The sequence below is a fragment of the Callorhinus ursinus genome, unplaced genomic scaffold, assembly GCF_003265705.2.
Source record: "Callorhinus ursinus isolate GAN/ISIS: 27379988/994484 unplaced genomic scaffold, GSC_fseal_2.0 scaffold56, whole genome shotgun sequence".
In the NCBI taxonomy this organism is placed as follows: Eukaryota; Metazoa; Chordata; class Mammalia; order Carnivora; family Otariidae; genus Callorhinus; species Callorhinus ursinus.
In genome coordinates, this window is record NW_027397118.1 from 382,690 (window position 1) to 403,175 (window position 20,486).

General features: G+C 36.1%; 1 long non-coding RNA gene across 2 annotated transcripts in view; it reads left to right on the forward strand.

Moving 5' to 3' along the window:
* Positions 1–20,486, forward strand: part of LOC112809080 (uncharacterized) — an 81,021-nt gene that overhangs the window by 2,014 nt on the left and 58,521 nt on the right. The gene's annotated exons all lie outside the window — the stretch shown is intronic.

The following is a 20,486-nucleotide window of genomic DNA, read 5'->3' on the forward strand; positions in this document are numbered from 1 at the left end:
GGAAGAATGAAGGGGAGTAAGTCGGAGGGGGAGACAAACCATGAGAGACGATGGACTCTGAAAAACAAACTGAAGGTTCTAGAGGGGAGGGGCGTGGGGGGATGGGTTAGCCTGGTGATGGGTATTAAAGAGGGCACGTTCTGCGTGGAGCACTGGATGTTATGCACAAACAATGAATCGTGGAACACTACATCAAAAACTAATGATGTATGGTGATTAACATAACAATAAAAAATTAAAAAAAACGACTAATAATAATCCACTTCATCTGTATAGTGCTTTACAGCTCATGGAGCATTTTTGTAAAACTTATCTCTTAGGATCCTCCCATGTAAACCTCAGTTAGGCACTGCGCTGTGGGGAATGTCATGGCGGAGTGGAAAGAGCCAGGGCTATGAATCTAGATCAGCCTGGGTATCCATTTTACAGTTGAGAAAACTGAGCCTCTGAAGGGGCAAATAACTTGTTCAAGGTTAGGCCATCATTAAGTAATAAACCAGAGTTCCTTTTATAGGTTCGTGGACTATTTGGACAATAATATGTTATATAAATATATAAAGCATACTTTTTAGACTCTGAGAAAGCTCATAGCCCCAGAACCCACACATATCTGCCCCCCTAAAGGAAGATGACAACATCCCAGTTCTCTGTGAGTTATCAGTAATTAGATAATACTGCAAATGTTTAATTTTTCCACAATTAATTCCTGTGGGAATGGGGAAATTACAGTCCTAACATCAGGAATGATCAAGGACAGATTCCATTTGCTTTTGTTTTGCATGATCACCAGAATTATGTTTCTCTGATTATTGCTTTTGGCCAGAGAATCATGCGCATTACCCAACCCTCAGTCAACTATCCCCCTTGCCATATATGCACACTGTTCAGCATATCTTGCGTTTTAAAAGTAGGTAATTAGAATGTTCTATATACTCTCTAAAAGAGGCAACAGCAAAAGCCTACATTAAGTTGCCTTTTTACTATATGTGGCTCCTAATGCTGGAGGTCAGTAATTTATGACACATGCAAGATTCCCCAGTTCTGACTTAATAGAATGTGGGCTCTGATTAAATGAGCTGAATTTCCCTATTTCTTCCCATTTGTGATTACTTTAAATATGCATATATTGCTCTCCATATTCAGGTATTTGTAAGCAGTATTGAATTTTATCTTGTGTTCAGTAATCTTTAAAGTCCCAAAAACTTGGTAATATTTGCATTGTTAAAAATTACTGAGTAAATGTCTACACTACGCAGAGTATTTTCTTTTCTTTTTCTGTGCAGTTCGATTCATGATAGACTAGAGGATTTTTACAGGGTAAAACTACTCGTAAAAGTAGTATGTACAGCAGTAGCTGTTCACATATATGTAATATGCACACGTGCATAGCCAGCCTCAGTGATGTGTATGTTACTACTCACAGGGTATGAGCTTCAGTCCAGTTTAATGTCAGTTTTATAAACGGTCTTTTAGTGGACCAAACAAATATAAGGTAAATATTTTACCTATTTTTTGAAAAACTTAAATTTGTTTAAGATATTTATTTGAAGGACTTACTTAGTATGTAAAAATGATTATCTTAACTTGCTATACCAGCCTACAGATTTTTTTTTAATGTGAATTTTTCTCCTTCATTTTTAACAGTAGAAATGTGGAAAAGCAAGTTTGATATTTTTGTAAGATAATTTATTTGGGAATTCAAATTCCCTGTTGACACTCATGACCTTTTCCCCTTGCGTTTTTATATATAAGTAAGTCGTCTTTCATTTGTTTAGTGATTGTTAAGATGTGCTGGAATGTAGATGCCTCGTCCAGCTGTCTGAAACAAAATAAAAAACTAAAAGTTAAAAAAAAATAAATACTCATATATTGATAATCTACTGTGTTTAATATATTGATTTAGATTCAAAGGAAAGTTTAAGTAGGTATAAGCTTGGATTCTTGAAACCCCAGGACTGTTTTTTCAAAACCATTCACATCAGAATTAGCTGGGGTGCTACTTAAAAATTCAGTTACCCATCTTACTTCTATGGAGTCAGACTCCTCTGCAATCTGCATTGATAGCTGCACCCCCAGATGATTTTTCTGTACACAAAGTGCTAGATCTTATACATTATACATTATACATTATACAGAATCTGTATGTGCCAATTAATTCTGCTAGGAGCTTACTTTTTTAAAGTTCAAATATCTCACATGTTTCCGAATTCAACTTTATGTTTACTAGTTTTTTATATTTTTTGTCAAAGGAAAATATTATAAAAATTGCTATTCCTTAGAACACCACTGTCATGGGAAGAAAATAGGCTAAAACGTGTGGTTCATGAACTAAATGAATCCATACTAAATGTCAAGTGAATTAGGCATTTTAGGGAGAATCATGGATCACTAGAGATTTTAAGTTTCTCCACTAAGGGTTTCTATTATGAAATTGATAGTTCACAATCTAACTTAGTGGTCAGTATAATTTAGAAAAATGTCTGGGTCAGGCTAAGAGATGACTTAGTGTTTTCTGATAGATATCTGGCATTAATGAAGGAAGATGCTTTTTTTCCCCTCAAATTTCTGTTTATGTCCCTAGAAGACAGACCCCCTATTTAGTCCATATTCAACACTTATCTGATATTATGTTGAGCACCTCTCTCTGACCTACTGGAGCAGGGGTTCTCAAATGTTAAATGGTGTTAAGAATTACCTGGGATGCTTTAAAAAAATGTGGATTCCTGGGTCCCATCCCTAAACTTTCTGAATCAGTAAGTCTGAGATGGGGCCTGGAATGTTCATTTTTACAATCATACCTTCTCCCCCAAGTGATACTGATGCACTTTGGGAAACACATCACTGGAAACACATCAACTCCTTTGAGGCAAGGGAGTTGTCCTATCACTTTGTGTATGTCCCAAAAGGCCAAGCATGGCCCACTGTCCACAGGTCATCAGTCTTAATACTTGTAAACTACATTCACCTATCTGTAGGCAAGGGTTAAATCAGATCATTTATCAAAGTTCTCCCCAGCTCTGAGACTTTTTGATTTTTTTAATAGAAATTTTGTGACTTGATGATTTGGGAAGATTTTTAAGATTGAGTAAGTTCAAAAAGATAGTGGCTTTTTTTTCAAGTCAGGTTCTGAAAACTGAAATGATACTGACTTTAAATAAACAAATGGGAGATCTATTGGCATTTGGGAACTGGTAAGAAGAGAGCATATGCCAAATGTTTTTGAAGTCCCCATCAGAAAATTCTTCGCTAGGGACGCCTGGGTGGCTCAGTTGGTTAAGCGACTGCCTTCGGCTCAGGTCATGATCCTGGAGTCCCGGGATCGAGTCCCACATCGGACTTCATGCTCAGCAGGGAGTCTGCTTCTCCCTCTGACCCTCTTCCCTCTCGTGCTCTCTATCTCTCATTCTCTCTCTCTCTCAAATAAATAAATAAAAGAAAATTCTTAGCTAAATTTTGTGTCTTGTTTGTTATTTTGTTGAGTTCATGAAAAAAGGTAGTTTCTTTATTTATAATTGTTAGAAATAAAAGATGTCATGGGAAGAAATAAAGGTTTTGTGTATTTTTAAATGAAGGGACTTGCATGAAGGAGCAGATTAAGGCTTGTAGGTAACTGAATTGAGCTCTTAAGTTATTGAAATCCATTATGTGGTCACTCTTGAGAATATTATTTGTTGAGTGTACTTTGATGGTTCAAGAACGCCAAAGAGGGTGTGCTTTGTGCTTTTTCTCAATTTAGGATAGCAAGAGAATCCCTCAGGGATGCATTTGGCTCAGTCTGAGTGGAAAGTTTAAGGGGCTAGGACTAGTGCTTTCACACTGAGAAGATTGACCAAGAGCTGAAATTGAAGTTGGAAGCTTGGCTTATTATGAAGGCATCACCTACCAGCCATGGTCTGTGTTAGAATTTTCTTGGAAAAATTTTTCTTTAGAAATCAAGATTCTTCTTTGTTACGATGGGAATAATAGTACTTTTCAACCTCCCTGGGCTGAAGTTGACAGATAAGATTAGCAGGTACGTGTTTGTAAAGTATTTATTTAATACTTACTAAGTCCTCCAGAAGACAGGAGATTTCCTGACACGAAGATTTCTTGCATTATTTATCATATTTTCTATCTCCATAGAACCTTTCATGCATGCAACTCCAACACGTTTTAGACATTATCTCATTAGTCTTCTGTAAGCTTCAAGGTCCAAAGAATTATCATCACATTGCTCTCTACAAATAGAAATGTTTTTCTTTGTTCCTGTCAGTTGTATTTGTGAAAGGAAAAAGTAGGTGAATTTTTAACTAAGTCCAGTTAATCCCAGTTGGAACTGGCTGTAACAAGTATGACTTGGGGGTTGGGAGGGGGGCATTAATTAATTCAAATTTATTAGAAGTGGGTTGGGGGTAGAAGTAGGTTGGCTAGAGTGATTTAATTTTGTGACCTGTCTCCATCCTCTACATGTGATTTGGGGTGCTCCCAAAGCCTGCCAAATACCAAGAACATGCTGTTCCAGTGGGGTAACATCGTCTTCGGTTTAGCCGACATTTGGGCATGCTGTCTGTTCCCCAAAGGCCTGAAAAACCCTGACCTCTGTGACAAAGAAGAAACATTTTAATGAAATACCTATGTGTGTGATAGGGGCACATCTATAAAATTGAAGAAGGGCAATTCAGAAAGAGACACATTTGTAAGCAGACACCTATCCCAGAGGACTTTTAGCTAGAATCATTCAGAGCTTGACATAGAAAGAAAAGAACTGAACTGATTTTCCTCTCAAGCTGTCCCTGTCGTCTGCTGCCTCTCCGCATGGCCACTGTAGCTTTCGGAGAGGGCTAAGAGGAGAAGAAAGAGAAAGGAAGAGGGGGACTCTGAATTAGTTATATCCATTATAAATTAAAAACAGTGCTGTTCCTAATGACCGAAGAGAGGACACATATAGATCTCAGTAAAAACAATGCAGTAGTTTAAAATGACCAAAATTAATGAGGTGGATGCCCAAAAGCAATCTTAAAAAAAAATTAATAGTGCGATCTCAGATTAAGAGGTGAGATGAATGGGGCATGGAAAGAATTCGTTAGTTTGATCATCCTTTCTTTTGATTCTACCACCTCTGCTTCTGTTCTAGAAAAGAAGGGACACCAATCATTTCTCCTTCTCTTTTGCCTCTCCCACCTCTGCTCCACTCCTACTTGGCTTTATCCGCCCCCCCCCAAACATTTCTCCAACAAGAAAATAGTGATAAGAAAGACCTTTTCCCCATCATTGCCTTTATGTATTTACTACATGTTCAGTTTGTGCGTACCATGTGCCAGACAGACTCTGTGCTGCGTGCCAGGAGTAAACTGTGGAATATAACACACATGGTCCCCTGGCATCATGGTACACATCGTCTGATCTTTGAATTATACCAATCTCTTGGACGTTATTTGATTTGATCCTTTTAACAACTTTGAAATAGCCAAGATTTCTGTTCCCTTTTCATGCATAACGAAGTTAAGCTTAGAGAAGTTCAAGTGATTTACCCAAGACCAGCTGGTAAATTTTGTGATCAGGATGGTTACCCTATTTTTCTACATTCCAAGACAGTGGTCTTCCTGTTATATCATGCTACTTCCCTCAGATCCAAGGCTCAAAGATTATATCTAAGTTGCTCTTTGAAATAGCACCTAGACCAATTGTATTATTCACATTTTAGTTAGTTTTTACTTTACTCAATAATCCTCCCCTGCACTGTCAGATATTATTGATCCAAAAATGGACTTTATCCAAGCAATTCATGATCCCGTGATATTTATTCCAATAAATGATTCCTAGCTCTTAATACAGAATAAATTATTTTTGTAGCACACAGTTAATAGAATACTCTCCATGTTTTGTGACACCCCCTCTCTCATAAAGATAACAACTAGAAACCGGGAGTAGATGATGTATAGCTGTTAAAGGAAGATATTAGAAAGCTTTAGTTCCAATAGATTTAGACTAATAATAAATGAAAGTAATTTTGAAAACTAAAAGGAAGTGACATCAAGAAAGCAGAGTAGAAAGAACACTGGACTGGGAATCAAGAGAACTTTTAGTCTTGGTTCAGCCAACTTTGGGACATTCAGTTCTTTTTCCAGGGCTTCATTTCCTCCAATCAAGGAATTGAATTTCAGGCACCTACTGTATTCTACATACATAATTCTAAATCTGAGTTAAGTGGACAGAGATCCTGGAGAGTGACATTGGGGAGGCAGATCAATAGGCCCCTCCAACGGAGCAAAGCAAAAGAATGTTATAAATCCATTCAGTCCTTGAATCTGAATCCACCTGTTACACTTTTGAAATGGTTCCCTTTTCTCTTTTCCCTCCTTCATATCAAGAATGAATCTTTCATACCTCTTATGGCATTTGCTTTAGAAAAGAACACCTTTGTAAACAAAACAAGCCAGTATTATAAAGGGACCTTAGTTTGACTTTGATTTTTCAACTTAGAAGAGACACCACTCCTAGATATACTAGAATTTTTTTTTTTACGCCCATCGCCCATCATGAAAGGTTTTCTCTAGATTTCCTCGTATTCCTTTCAGCACAGCAGGCAGATAATGGCTCATAATCACCACCCAATTGATTTTGAGAGTATTTCTTTGTGGGTGAATGGGATGAGTGGGGAACATCCCACAGGGCTGGAGAGGGATAGCCAAGGGAGTCCCATAGATCCAGGAGTGAGACAGCAAGGGGTAAGTAACCAAAGGGGCAGAAAAGCTTGACAAGGGATCAGCCTTCTCTCAACACCCTCCACTAGATCTGTTCAGTACTGCCATTGTGATTTTCTCTGGGATTGGCTCTAACAGTTCTCCCGATGCTTCACTTACTTCCCACACCCCCAGAGTACATCTGCCAGATTAGTGAGCACTCTGTTAGAGACTACTAGTTGCTCCCTGCCTATTTGCTGAGTTTCACTGCGGGAAGAGAGGAATTCAGCATATGCTTTTACAACTTTAGAGATACCAAGCTCTAACCTTGCAAGAACCAAGGATTTATGGGTTCATCTAATAGTGAGATAAAAATTAAAGTTTTTTCTTTCACTATAAAAGTAATCTGCTAGTTTAAAGAAAAGTGGATTGAACAGAGAACACCTGGGTTCTCTATGCTAGAGTAACTAGGCTGCAACATTTCAGAATTTCTTGGGGGTGAGGACAACTTGCTGTTGACTCCGGGATCCAGTTGCCCCTTGCCCCCCTTAGGGAGCTATTCTATTTAGGACTCAACCTCTTTTACAGCTAGCTGCCTACATTATAACTGCTGAGAAGAACCACCATCCCCCCTGTGACAACATCCTGAGGCTTACATCTGGAACAGAATTCAAGAGGGGAATGGGAAGTTGGGTCAGATAGGTCCTTTGCATTCTTGCTCCCTGGACAAGCTAACTCTTGTAATGGGTCCTGGACTGATCCAGTCCATGAGCAAGGAAATCTAAGAGCCCCTAGATGTGTTGCTTGGTAGCTGAGCATCAAATCAGTCTCTGTCTCTGTGCTTGTCCTTCTTTGAGCTAACCTTGACCCTACAGAATAGCCTCTCACTTTGGTCCTTGTGACTAGTTCCAGTAATGGGCTCTTTTAGGTTCTTTTTGATCCTGCTTTGAGATTGGAGTTCTACTTTGTTTCTTTCAACTTTGTAGAAATTAGAATCCAGTTCTTAAACCTAAGTCTGCATGACTTACTACAAGCTGCCACATCTCTGGAGTTCATCATGTCTGTTTGAAACTTTACCTATTGCTAATCCCCAACTCCTAACACATCTCTCCAGTTTGGTTTCCATCTGTTGACATTGTAGGACCGTCCTCCCACTCCCATAATGGTCTACAGGAACTACCTGCTTACTGCCAAATTCCCTTAACACCATGTCTTGCCTGCATATTTGGAGTTTTTCCTCTTCGTGTCTGTTGAGTGGATCTGTTATCCTGCCCAGTTCCACTGGGGTTGTCTGTTGTCATTCTCAAACTTTAATGTGCATAAAGATCACCAAGAGTGCTTGTTAAAAGTGCAGGTTCTGGGGCTTCATCCTTAGAAATTGTGATTTGGTTATTCTGAAACAGGGCTTAGAAACCTGCATTTAAACATTTATCTCTAAATAATTTTGAGGTATAGATAGTACAAAAACTACACTTTGACAAACTAGGTCTAGTCTCTGGAACTTGATCTTTAGGCTCATCCCATTACCAACCAAACCTGATGTTGACATACCATGAGAAAATCACTTTTCCATGAGGATTTTCTGAATATCATAATCATTGTTACATTTTAGAATATTATTTTTGTTTCTATGTTTCTGCTTACTGGAAACTTTACAGGGGTTCTAATTTCTAGCTCTTGAATCTGGCTAGTAAGTCATTTAAACATACTACAATTTAAAGAGTTCAGATTTTGCTTTACACTTTGGGCTCTGACTTCTCTGTGGTAAAGATGAGTGTTTTAGAGTGTGTTTGTGTTTAGAGTGTGTGTGTGTTTGTGAGTGTAAAGATGAGTGTTTTAGAAATGTGTGAATCGACGTCTCCGTCAGCAGCCCGCATTTTAGGGCAATGGAGGAATGTGTCTTCTTCTTCTTGGGTCTGGATTCATGCTTAAATATTGCCCTCATCAATGTACCTATGTATGACATTATAGGAGTAACATAAATTCATGTGTAGATTGGCATAAAGAGAAAGGACCTGGACACAGGAGCTCTGGAGACAGAAGGAGTCCCAAGTGAACTGCTCTGTTGTAGGGTTGTGGCTTATGTGAAGCCCACCCTGGTCCAGATGCAATATTCCTCAGATTCATGTTAAACATTTTTGGGAAGAATACTTCAAAGGGCATATTGTGTACCTTCTACTCCATTATAGCGTGTGTGTGAAAAGGCACTCCCTGTGGTGTAGAGACTATTCTGAGTCATTTGGGACCCCCAGGGGACATCAAGAAACCCAGGGAAAGAGTTCTGTTTCTGGTCAAGATGGAGTAAGAGGATGTGTATCCTCCCACCTGAAACAACTAGAAAAAAACAGATAAAATACATGAGAATGTATTTTAAGATCTTGGACATCAGGCAGTGAAGACCACTGATTCCTGAGAGACATGAAACAAATGAGGTAACCCTATGATCGCTACAGTTTACTACCTTGAGGGAATTTTCAGGCTGTGGTACAGGGAGGGAGAATCCAAGTGGAGTTCAGCAGACTCCTTGGGTTGAGAAGATGGAGTTGAGAATCCGGGAGAACCAAGGAAGTTAGAGTTCTCATGGCAGAGTTCTGGAGGGGAGAGATCTGTGCAGACAGAGAACTCTGGATATATGCAGAGTCCCTCTTGAATATCCAGATTGCTAATTGGCACATGCATGTGAGGAAACTGCCTAAGACTGGGAAAGAACCATCAGAGACAATTAGAAGGAACAGTGGCAGCACTCACACAGGTCCAATAATAGGGTCTGTTCTTTATAGCTAGACCAAACATCTCATAATTCATGGAGTATCTGAGAGAGTACTCAGAAGGGTCTTGCCTCAGTAGTGGGGAATAATTAGTTTCAGACTAAATGTTACATTGATCCTATCCAACAAGCAAGATCCAAAATGATCAAACAGTTTCCAAGGAACTTTATTGTTATGAAATAAAACTCAAGAATATTTAAAGAAATGCAGAAATATTCAGCACCTAACAAGGTAATACTCAGAATGTCTGACATCCAAACAAATATTATCATGCATTCAAATAAGCAAGAAAATCTGACCCATAATATGGACAATCCATCAAGCAAAACCAAAATAGAACTGACACAGATATCAGAATTAGCAGACAAAGACAATAAAAGTTATTTAACTGCATCTTATCTGGAAGTAGAGACCCAGAATATGTTTTTTTAAATGTATAAATTAAATGTCTAGAGATGAAAATTATAATATCTTAGATGACAAATAAACTAGATGGGATGTGCAGCATATTAGATGTTAAAGAAAAAAGATTCATGAACTTGATAACATAAAATACAAACTGTTCAAATGAAACACACAAAGAAAAAAGAATTTTAAAATATGAGGCAGACATAAATCATACCTTATCAATAATTATATTAAATGTAAATGGACTAAATACTTCAAGTAAAAGGCAGAAATATGACCCAACTATATGCTGTTTACAAGAGACACACTTTAGATTCAAAGACACAAATGCATTGCAAATAAGAGGATGGAAAAAAAAAAAGATGTACCATGCAAATAGTAACCAAAAGAGAGCTGTAGTAGCTGCACTTAGACAAAATAGACTTTAAGACAAAAATTGTTAGAAACAAAGAGGGATATTTTATAATGATGAAAGGAAGATATTAACAATTTAAAATATTTGGGTATAAAACAATTACAAATATATATATATATATATACACTTAATGCCTCAAAATACATAAACAAAAATGGACAGAATTGAAGGGAAAAATAGACAATTCAGTAATGATGGTTAGATGCTTCATTATCCACTCTCAATAGTGAATGAATAATTATGCAGAAGATCAGCAAGGAAATAGAAGACTTGAACAACATATAAGTCAACCAGGCCTAATAGGCATCTATAGAATACTCCACCCCAAAACAGCAAGATTCACTTTCTTCTCAAGCCCACATTGGAATGTTCTCCAGGCTAGACCAATGTTAGGTCATGAAACAAGCCTCAAACTTAAGAAGATTGAATAAAAAAGAACATCTCTGACCACAGTGGAATTAAATTAGAAATCAATAACAGAAAGAAATTTGGAAAATTAACAAATATGTGGAAAATAAATAACACATTTCTAAATAATCAAAAGGCCAAAGAAGAAATAACAAGAGAAATTAGGAAATATTTTGAAATAAATGAATGTGAAAACACAACATGCCAATACTTATGAGATTCAGCTAATGCTTAGAGGGGAATTTATAGCTATAAATGCTTATATTAAAAAAGAAAATCTAAGATAAATGCCTATATTAAAAAAGAAAATCTAAGATCAGTATCCTGATCTTCCACTATAAGAAACTGAAAGAGAAGAGCAAATGACCCAAAGCTAGCTGAAGTAGGAAATAATAAGAGTGGAAATAGAAGAAATAGAGAATAGAAAAACAGAGAACATCAATGAAGCCAAAAGTTGTTTCTCTGAAAAGATCAACAGAATACAAACATTTTACTTAGTCTGATCAAGAAAAAAAAGAAAAAAGACTCAAATTACTAAAATCAGAAACAAAGGAAGGAAATTATCACTAATCTTAGAGAAATAAAAAAGATTACAAAGGAATGCTATGATTATATGCCAACTAATTAAATGATATAGTTGAAATGGACAAACTGCTGAAACTGACTCAAGAAGAAGTAAAAGATCTGAGTAGACATATAACAAATAGAGTTTGGATTAATGATTTAAAATTTCCTGGGGCGCCTGTCTGGCTCAGTGGGTAGAGAATGTGACTCTTGATCTTGGGGTTGTGAGTTCAAGCCCCACATTGGGTGTAGAGATTACTTAAAAATAAAATCTTAAAAAACAAAATGAAATAAAATTTCCCACAACTCCCAGGCCTGAATGGCCTCACTGGTGAAATCTACCAAACATTTAAGATGAGGTCTAATATTTTACAAACTCTTTCAAAAAGAGAAGAGGAAGAAACACTTCTCAACTCAATCTATGATACCAGTATTTCTGTGATATAAAAACCAAAGATAGCTCAAGAAAACTTCAATCAAATACCCATTGTGGATATAGAGGTAAAAATCTTTAACAAAATACTGGCAGACTGAATCCAGTCATATACAAAGGAAATGCACCATGACAAAGTAGGACTTATCTCAGGAATATACCCAAGGTTGCTTTAATATCTGAAAAGCAATGTAATACACCATCTTCATAGAATAAAGAACAAAAAAATGATCATCTCAGTTGACACAGAAAAGGCATTTGACAAATTCCAGCACTCTTTCATGATAAAAGCAGTCCACAAAGTAGGAATAGAAGAGAACTACATCAACCTGATAAAAGGCATCTGTGAAAACCCCTCAGATGACATTATATTTAATGGTGAAAGACTGAATGCTTTCTTCCTAACATCCCAGAGTTAAGATGTCAACTGTCATTCTATTTAATATTTTCCTGGAGGTACTGGTCAGGGAAATTAGGTGAGAAAAAGAAATAAAAGGCATCCAGATTGGAAAGCAAGAAGTAAAACTCTTAATTGTAAATGACAGGATCTAGAAGGTTTGCAGGATGTAAGATCAATATACAAGGCAGTTGTATTTCGATACACTTAACAGTAAACAATCTGAAAATGAAATTAAGAAAATTTAATTTATGGGTGCCTGGGTAGCTCAGTCTTTAAGCGTCTGCCTTTGGCTCAGGTCATGATCCCAGGGTCCTGGGATCGAGCCCCTCATTGGGCTCCCTGCTCCGCGGGAAGCCTGCTTTTCCCTTTCCCACTCCCCCTGCTTGTGTTCCCTCTCTCGCTGTATCTTTCTCTGGCAAATAAGTAAATAAAGTCTTTAAAAGAAAATTTAATTTACAATAGCATCAAAAACAAAAAAAATACTTGGCAATAAATTTTTAAAAAATACGTACAGGACTTGCTCATTGAAAACTACATAGTACTGTTGAGAGAATTTAAAGAAGATCCAAATAAATGGAAAGATATCCCATGTTCATGGATTGGAAAACTTAGTATTATTAAGATAGAAATACTGCCCAAATTGATCTACAGATTCAACATACTCCCTATCAAACTCTCAGTTGGCTTATTTTGAAGAAATTGTCAAGCTGATCCTAAAATTCACGTGGAAATGCAAGGGACACAGAATAGCTAAAACAATTCTGAAAAGGAAGAACAAAGTTGGAGGACTTATACTCCTTGATTTTAAAACTGAATACAAAGCTGCAGTAAAGAAGCCAGTGTAATACTGGCACAAGGACAAACATATAGAGACATATAGATCAATAAAAAAGAATTAAGAATCCAAAAATAAACTCTTACATTTATGGTTAATTGATTTTCAGCATGAGTGCTGAGATAATCTAATAGAGAAAGAACAGTCTAGATAGGTTAAAAAGAATAAAATTGGATCTCTACCTCACACCAAACACAGAAATTACCTCAAAATGGGCCCTAGACCTAAATGTAAGAGCTAAAATAATAAAACTTTTAGAAGAAACCATAGGAGTAAATCTTCATAATATTGAGGAGATGCTTTCTTAGATACAACACCAAAAGTACAAGCACAAAAGGAAAATAGGTAAGTTGGACTTCATCTAAATTAAAGCCTTTCATGCTTCCAAGGACATCATCAAGAGTATGTAAGACAACCCAAGATGGGTGAAAATATTTGCAAATCATATATGTGTTAAGGGACTTCTATCTAGAATATGTAAAGAACTCGGGGCGCCTGGTGGCTCAGTTGGTTAAGCGGCTGCCTTTGGCTCAGGTCATGATTCCAGGGTCCTGGGATCAAGCCCCACATCGGGCTCCCTGCTCAGCGGGGAGCCTGCTTCTCCCTTTCCCACTCCCCCTGATTGTGTTCCCTCTCTCACTGTCTCTCTGTCTGTCAAATAAATAAATAAAATCTTTTAAAAAAATAGAATATGTAAAGAACTCTTACAAATCAATAATAAAGAAGGACAAATAACCCAATATAAAAATGATCACAGGATCTGAAAGATTTGCCCCCAAAAGATACACAAATGGCCAATAAGCATATAAAAAGATATTCAACATCATTAGCCACCAGAGAAATGCAAATCAAAACAATAATGAACTACCACTTTACACACTCACTAAAATGGCTGTAATAAAAAAGACAATAAAGTGCCATGAAGGTGTGGAAAAATCGGAACCCTCATACATTGCTGGTGGGAAAGTAAAATGTTGCAGCCACTTTGGTAGTTCCTCAAAAAATTAAATACACTTCATGACCCAACAATTCTATTCCTATTCCCAAGAAAAATGAAAACATACATGCACCCCAAAACTTAATTTTCATAGCTGCGTTATTCATAGTAGCCCCAAAGTGGAAACATGCCAATTGTCAATCATTTGATGAAATGATAAACAAAAAGTAGCATATCCATACAATGGAATATTATTAAACCATAAAAAAAAATGAAGTACTTATACATCTTCAACATGGGTGAACCTTGAAAACATTATGGTAAGTGAAAGAAATCAAGCACAGAAGACCGGGTATCATAAAATTCCATTCATATGAAATGTCCAGAATAGGCAAATCTATAAAGACAGAAAGTTAATTAGTGGTTGTCTAGTGTGGGGGAGGGGGAGGATGGGGAATTACTGTTAATGGGTTGTTAGGCATAATAATGGTCTCCAAAGATGTCCATATTTTAATCTTTAGAACTTGTGAATATATTACCTTACATGACAAAAGGGACTTGGCAGAAGTGATCAAGTAAGTATATAGACTTTGAGATGGAAAGATTATCCTGAGTTACCCACATAAATATCTAATTACATGAATCTTTAAAAATGGAGAACCTCTCCCATGTTTGAGAGGAGATGTGAATGGTCTGAGATATGCAATGTTGCTGGCTTTTTAGATGGAGGAAGGGGACCATGAAGCAAGAATTGTGGGTGCCCTCTAGAAGCTGGAAAAAGCAAGGAAATGGACCTTTCCCTAAAGTCTCCAAAATGGAATGCAGGCCGGACAACATTTTAATTTTAGCTCAGTGAGGCCGTTTCAGATTTCTGACTCCAGAACTCTAAGATAATAAATTCGTATTGCTCAAGCTACCAAATTTGTGGTAACTTATTGTAGCAGCCATAGAAAACTAATATAATGGATATTCCTTGGGGATGATGAAAATGTTTTAAAATTATGTACTGGTGATGGTTGGACAACTTTCTGAATATGCTAAAAATTATTGATGTGTACACTTTAAACAGATGAATTTTAACGGATGTGAATTATGTCTCAGTAAAACTGCTTAAAAAAGAGAAAAGCATCAGTGAAGTAAGAGAGCCAATATACTCATAATTTGAGTTCCCAGAGGAAAGTCAGAAAAAATATTTGAAGAAATAATGACCAAAAATATTCAAATTTTGATGTGAACTACAAACCCATAGGTCCAAAGATCACAGTGAACCCCACTCATGAGAAACTTTAAGACAACTATACCAAGGTTCGTCATAATCAAACTGCTCAAAATCAGTGTTTAAAGAAAAAGCTTAAAGGCAATCAGGGAATAAAGATGCATTATGTGCACAGGAACAAAGATAAGGATGAGAGTGATTTCTCTTTGGAAATGAGAGAAATAAGATAGTGGAGTGGTATCTTTAAAATAGTAAAAGAAAAATACTGCTAACATAAAATTCTATACCTACAGAGAAAAAAAAGTCTCTAAAAAATAGAGGCAAAGAAAATCACTTTCTCAAAAATACAAAAGGTGTAAGTATTTATCACCAGTAGACCCATACTACTAGGAAGTCTAGTATGAAGTTGTTCAGGCAGAAGGAAAATGGCACCAAGTGAAAATAAAGATCTACAGAAAGAGTTAACATCAGAGTTGGTATCTATATGAGTAAATATATAAGATTTATTCTTATTATATAAATTTATTTGGAAGGATTTATTGCCTAAACATAAATATTAACAACATGTTGTGTGGTTTATAGTATAAGTCAAATATATGGCAAAAAAGGTAGGAGGGGAGAAATACAAATATACAATTTAAAGAGCAATAAGGTTCTTTCTTCCATGTAAACTGATACAATATTACTGGAAGGTACACTGTGATTAGTTAAAGGATATATACTATAAACTCTAAAGCAACGGCTAAAATGTAAACTAAGAGTTATAGCTAAATAAGCCAACAAAGGACATAAAGTGGAAAAATAAAAACTCAATTCAAAAATAGGCTGAAAAAGGAAAAGTGAAAAAAAGAATAATTGGGAAAAATAGAAAATAAACAGCAAGATGATAAACTGAACAATATTAGTAACCACATTAAATGTAAATGGCCTAAACACCCAGTTAAAAGGTAGAGATGGTTAGATCAGATTTAAAAAGAGACATGACCAAATTAGATATGCTGTTTATAAGAAACACGATTGAAATATAAAGACACAAACAGGTTTAAAAGGTTGGAAAAATATATACGATGCTAATGCTAATCGAAAGAAAGCTGGAGGGTCTACCTAATATTAAACAAAGTAGATTTCAGAGCAAAGAATATTACCAGGGAGAAAAGAATGGCATTTCATAATGATAAAGGGATAATTCATCAAAAAAAATCAGACTTTTATGCATATAATTACACAGCCTTAAAATATATGAGACAAAAACTGACAGAAATTAAAGAAGAAATCCTCAATTATGGTTGAAGTTTTCAACACTTTTTTCTGAGTTATTCATAAGATAGAAAATTAATAAAAATGTAAATGACTCTTCAACCACCATCAACCAACCTGACCTAAATTGCATTTATAGAACACTTTCCTCCCCAAGTACTGAATACAAATTCTTTTCAAGCACATATTCTAGGCCATAAAATACATTTTCATTCATTTAAAAAGATTCAAACCCTGCAAAGTATATTCTGTAACCATATCTAATGATATCAAATTAGAAATCAGTAACAGAAAGATGTCTCAAAAATCCCCCAATATATGGAAACTAAACACCGTACTTCTGAATCACTGTGTGTCAGAAGACGTTGAGAGGGAATTTAGAAAATATTTTGAACTGAATGAAAATGAAAACATACCATAAATTATGGGATGCTGCTAAGGCAATCGTTAGAGGGAAACTTGTAGCACAAAATACCTAAGTGAGAAAAGAAGAAAAGTTTCAAATCAATAACCTAACATTTCACCTTAAGAAGGTAGAAGAGTAAATTAAGCCCAGAGTATGCAAATGAAAGGAAATAGTAAAGATCAGAACAAAGATCAATGGAATATAAGACAAAAAAATAGAGAAAAAAGAGATAAAACCAAAAACTAGTTCTTTGAAAAGATCGATAGAATTGAAAGAACTCTAGTCAGACGGATAAGGGGAAAAAAAGATACAGGACACAAATTACTAATATCAAGAATGAGAGAAGTGATGTCTGTAGATTATGCTGATATTAATAAGGATAATGTGGGAATATTATAAACAACTTAGATGCCAATTAATTCAACAACTTAGGTGAAATAGACAAATTTATTCTGAAATACACAGACTACCAAAGCTTACTCTAGAAGAAATAGATACCCTGGATAACCCTATAAGTTACTGAAATTGAATTTGCCATGAAGAAGATGGCAGGCCCAAATGGTTTCACTTGGGAATTCTGCTAAACTTTTAAGGAAGGAAAAATACTAATTCTCACAGACTTCCAAAAAATCAGAGAGAAGGGAATACTTCCCAACTCATTCTATGAGGCCAGCATTATCCTGATAACAGAACCAGGCAGACATTACAGTAAGAGAAAACTGCTGGTCAGTATCTGTCATGAACATAGATACAAACATTCTAAAGGAAAAGGAACTTATATTTCTTTACTAAAAGCAAAACTCTGATGCCTCTCCTAGTTCAGTTGAGGTTTTTGGTAGACAGCCACATGCATTTATATTTATAATAAAGTATATACAATAGATGTACATTTTGGTATTTCCTGTTCCTAAGAAACTAATTCAGTGTGGAGAAGCACTAGGAAAAAAAAAAAAAGCCAAAAACAGCAATGGTTTTGCCCCCTGGGAGAATTTCATAGTGGCTTTCACTACGTAAAGGTAGGAGACTTGCCACCTCTGCTTATATATCGTTTATTTGACAGTCCAGATAGAATTTAAGGTGAGCTTATTTTTTGTTTGTTTTGGCTATCATTTTTGCATTTAAAAAATCATCTGTAATTAGCACACATAGTTCCAAGATTTTAAAATTCATTACTATAATTTATTCTAGAATATTTTGAATATATGATATTTAGACAATTTCACCCACCCTTGTCTAATTTCTCCTGAATTTTGTTAAGGTTTGCAGCAATAAAGGTAAAGTGAATATACTGTATCTGTATATATATATATTTAAAGATTTTATTTATTTGACAGAGAGAGACAGAGAAAGGGAACACAAGCAGGGGAAGTGGGAGAGGGAGAAGCAGGCTTCCCGCCAAGCAGGGAGCCCAATGCGGGGCTCGATCCCAGGATTCTGGGATCATGACCTGAGCAGAAGGCAGATGCTTAACGACTGAGCCACACAGACGCCCCTACTGTATCTATATTTTAAAAGTTTACTTTTATATTTTGTTGATGGCCTAATATATTGAAGAAACTAATTCTCCTAAAATGATGAACCAAATATGTTTTATTCATATATTGTTTTACTAGAAATATGTTGGTTAACTTTTGAATTAATGCCAATCTATCAATTGATTGGGTTATTTAACGGGTGTATACAGTACTATCCTTGGTCCACACAGGTGTAACTGGTTTTATTTTGTTATTTTTCAATTTTCACATTTGTTTTAACCCTTCTCCCTGACCATATAATGTGTTTTTTAAAAAGCAAAGATTCTAGCAATGTTTCTAAGCTCTTGCCAATACCGTTGTTTTATCATTATTATCACTACTTTAAATTTTGAAACTCTAAACACTAAATTATCTCACAATATCATATGGGCTCTATGAAAAATACATCACAATCTATTGTAAATGTAGCATTACCATAAACACTTACGCTATTGGTGTATAATCATTTAGATAAAATTATGTTATGGTAAAACTACACGTCACTTAAGAATGAAGCAAAATCTGTTTGGTAAGACACTGAACATTTGATTGTGGTAATTCCAAGTACCTTGATTATGCATGAAGATGATAAACAAACTAAGGATATAATTGAGGGACGTGCTATCTTGACTTAATGGCTCTCCAGAGGTTATATTCAAATAATTATCCTTCATTTGTGGATTGATAAAATAATTAAATTAACAAACGGGGCCCTAAAACAGTTCTAGGAGCCACTACTATAACAACAATCATCATGTTAACAAATCATGATAAATTATTACTGCTGCTAGTACCAACATTTGTTGAACACCATTTGTTGAACCATTCATTGGGTCAGTCAGGCAAAATACATTCTTTTTTTTAATCCTCACTACAATACTATAATGTAAGAGTTGCTTTCCTCATTATATATAAAGGGACAGTCTCAGTTTTCTTTTGTGGAGCCCCATCTCCTCCATTGTTAATCCATATGTTTTAGGTGGGATTGCTCTAGCCCTGGGCGCCAGAGGGGACAGCAAAGCTTAGGACTGACTAATTTGAGAACCTCCTCCCACTGGCCACAATGTTTGCTTTAAGGGGGCCAGTGACTCAGCTGAGCCCAGTTAAGATGTCCCCACGACTGTTTCTGGAGCTGAGGCTACTTTCAGTTACAGTATGGCCTATCTAAGACAAGACTGCTGCCAAATCAGATTGGTCATTCAGGGTGGGAGATCCAGTTGCTAGTGATAACACTTGTACTTCCCGTGGCTCTAAAGTTATGATGGAAGGTTGGAAACATTGGAAGGTTGGAATGGGCACACGTGAGCCTTGCTCCTGTGATTCATGTGGGCAGCATAAAGTGGACTTTTACATGGCTATCTACTTTAGCTTCAAATCAGTGAAATCATGGTTTTTACATGCTGGTTATATTTTTTCTCATACACATTAAGGTAAACACATAACCATTAAGAAAATGATACTTATGTACCACCTAAAATAATTTCATGTCTTTCAGTGGTCTACTTAACCATGTTGTGGGACCTATTGGGCTAGAGAAGATACTGCATCATCCAGTGTTGTTGAGGATGCTGCTCTTGTTTGTGCATTTGTGTTTAAAGTCCTATATATACATTTATATTGTAGCAGCTTGCTTCCAAAACAAAACCAAAAAAGCTACCATGAGCAAGTGGGGTTGAGGGGGGACACCTAGAAGAAACACTTTGGATTGTATTTGAAGTCATATTTTGAGCCAATAGAGATATGAAGTAGTTATGAGGTAGTCCCTTTTTGCATATTTGATAATGTTTTTCTCTTGTAATCCATACCATTTCTCTGGAGCCTTACCTATAGCTCTGGGCAAAAGGAGGCCACAGTCCAGAAGCTCCCAAGTTAGGATATCCTTCTCTCACTTTCCTATTCGAATACATCCTTTCACTTTTGTTTCCTTCTGTTTATTCTTACAGGTTAAGCTCATGAGGTCAGGTTCAGGTCTGTTTGCTTTTCTACATATCCAAGGCACCATGCCAGTACCCAACACAGAGCAGGGGCTCAATGAAAATTTGTTGAATGAATGAATGAATGAATGAATGAACATGTTTATACAAAGGCTTATCACGTGAGCAAGTCAAATAATCATTGATGGTGGAACTGAGGCAAGGAGTTACAAGGTGTTTTTAATGTCATATAATCAATGACAGAATTGGGACTTCTATCTTTTACCCCTTCATATTGTAGCTCCTTGAAATAAATTTGTTGAATAAATAAAACAAGTTAATGAAACAAC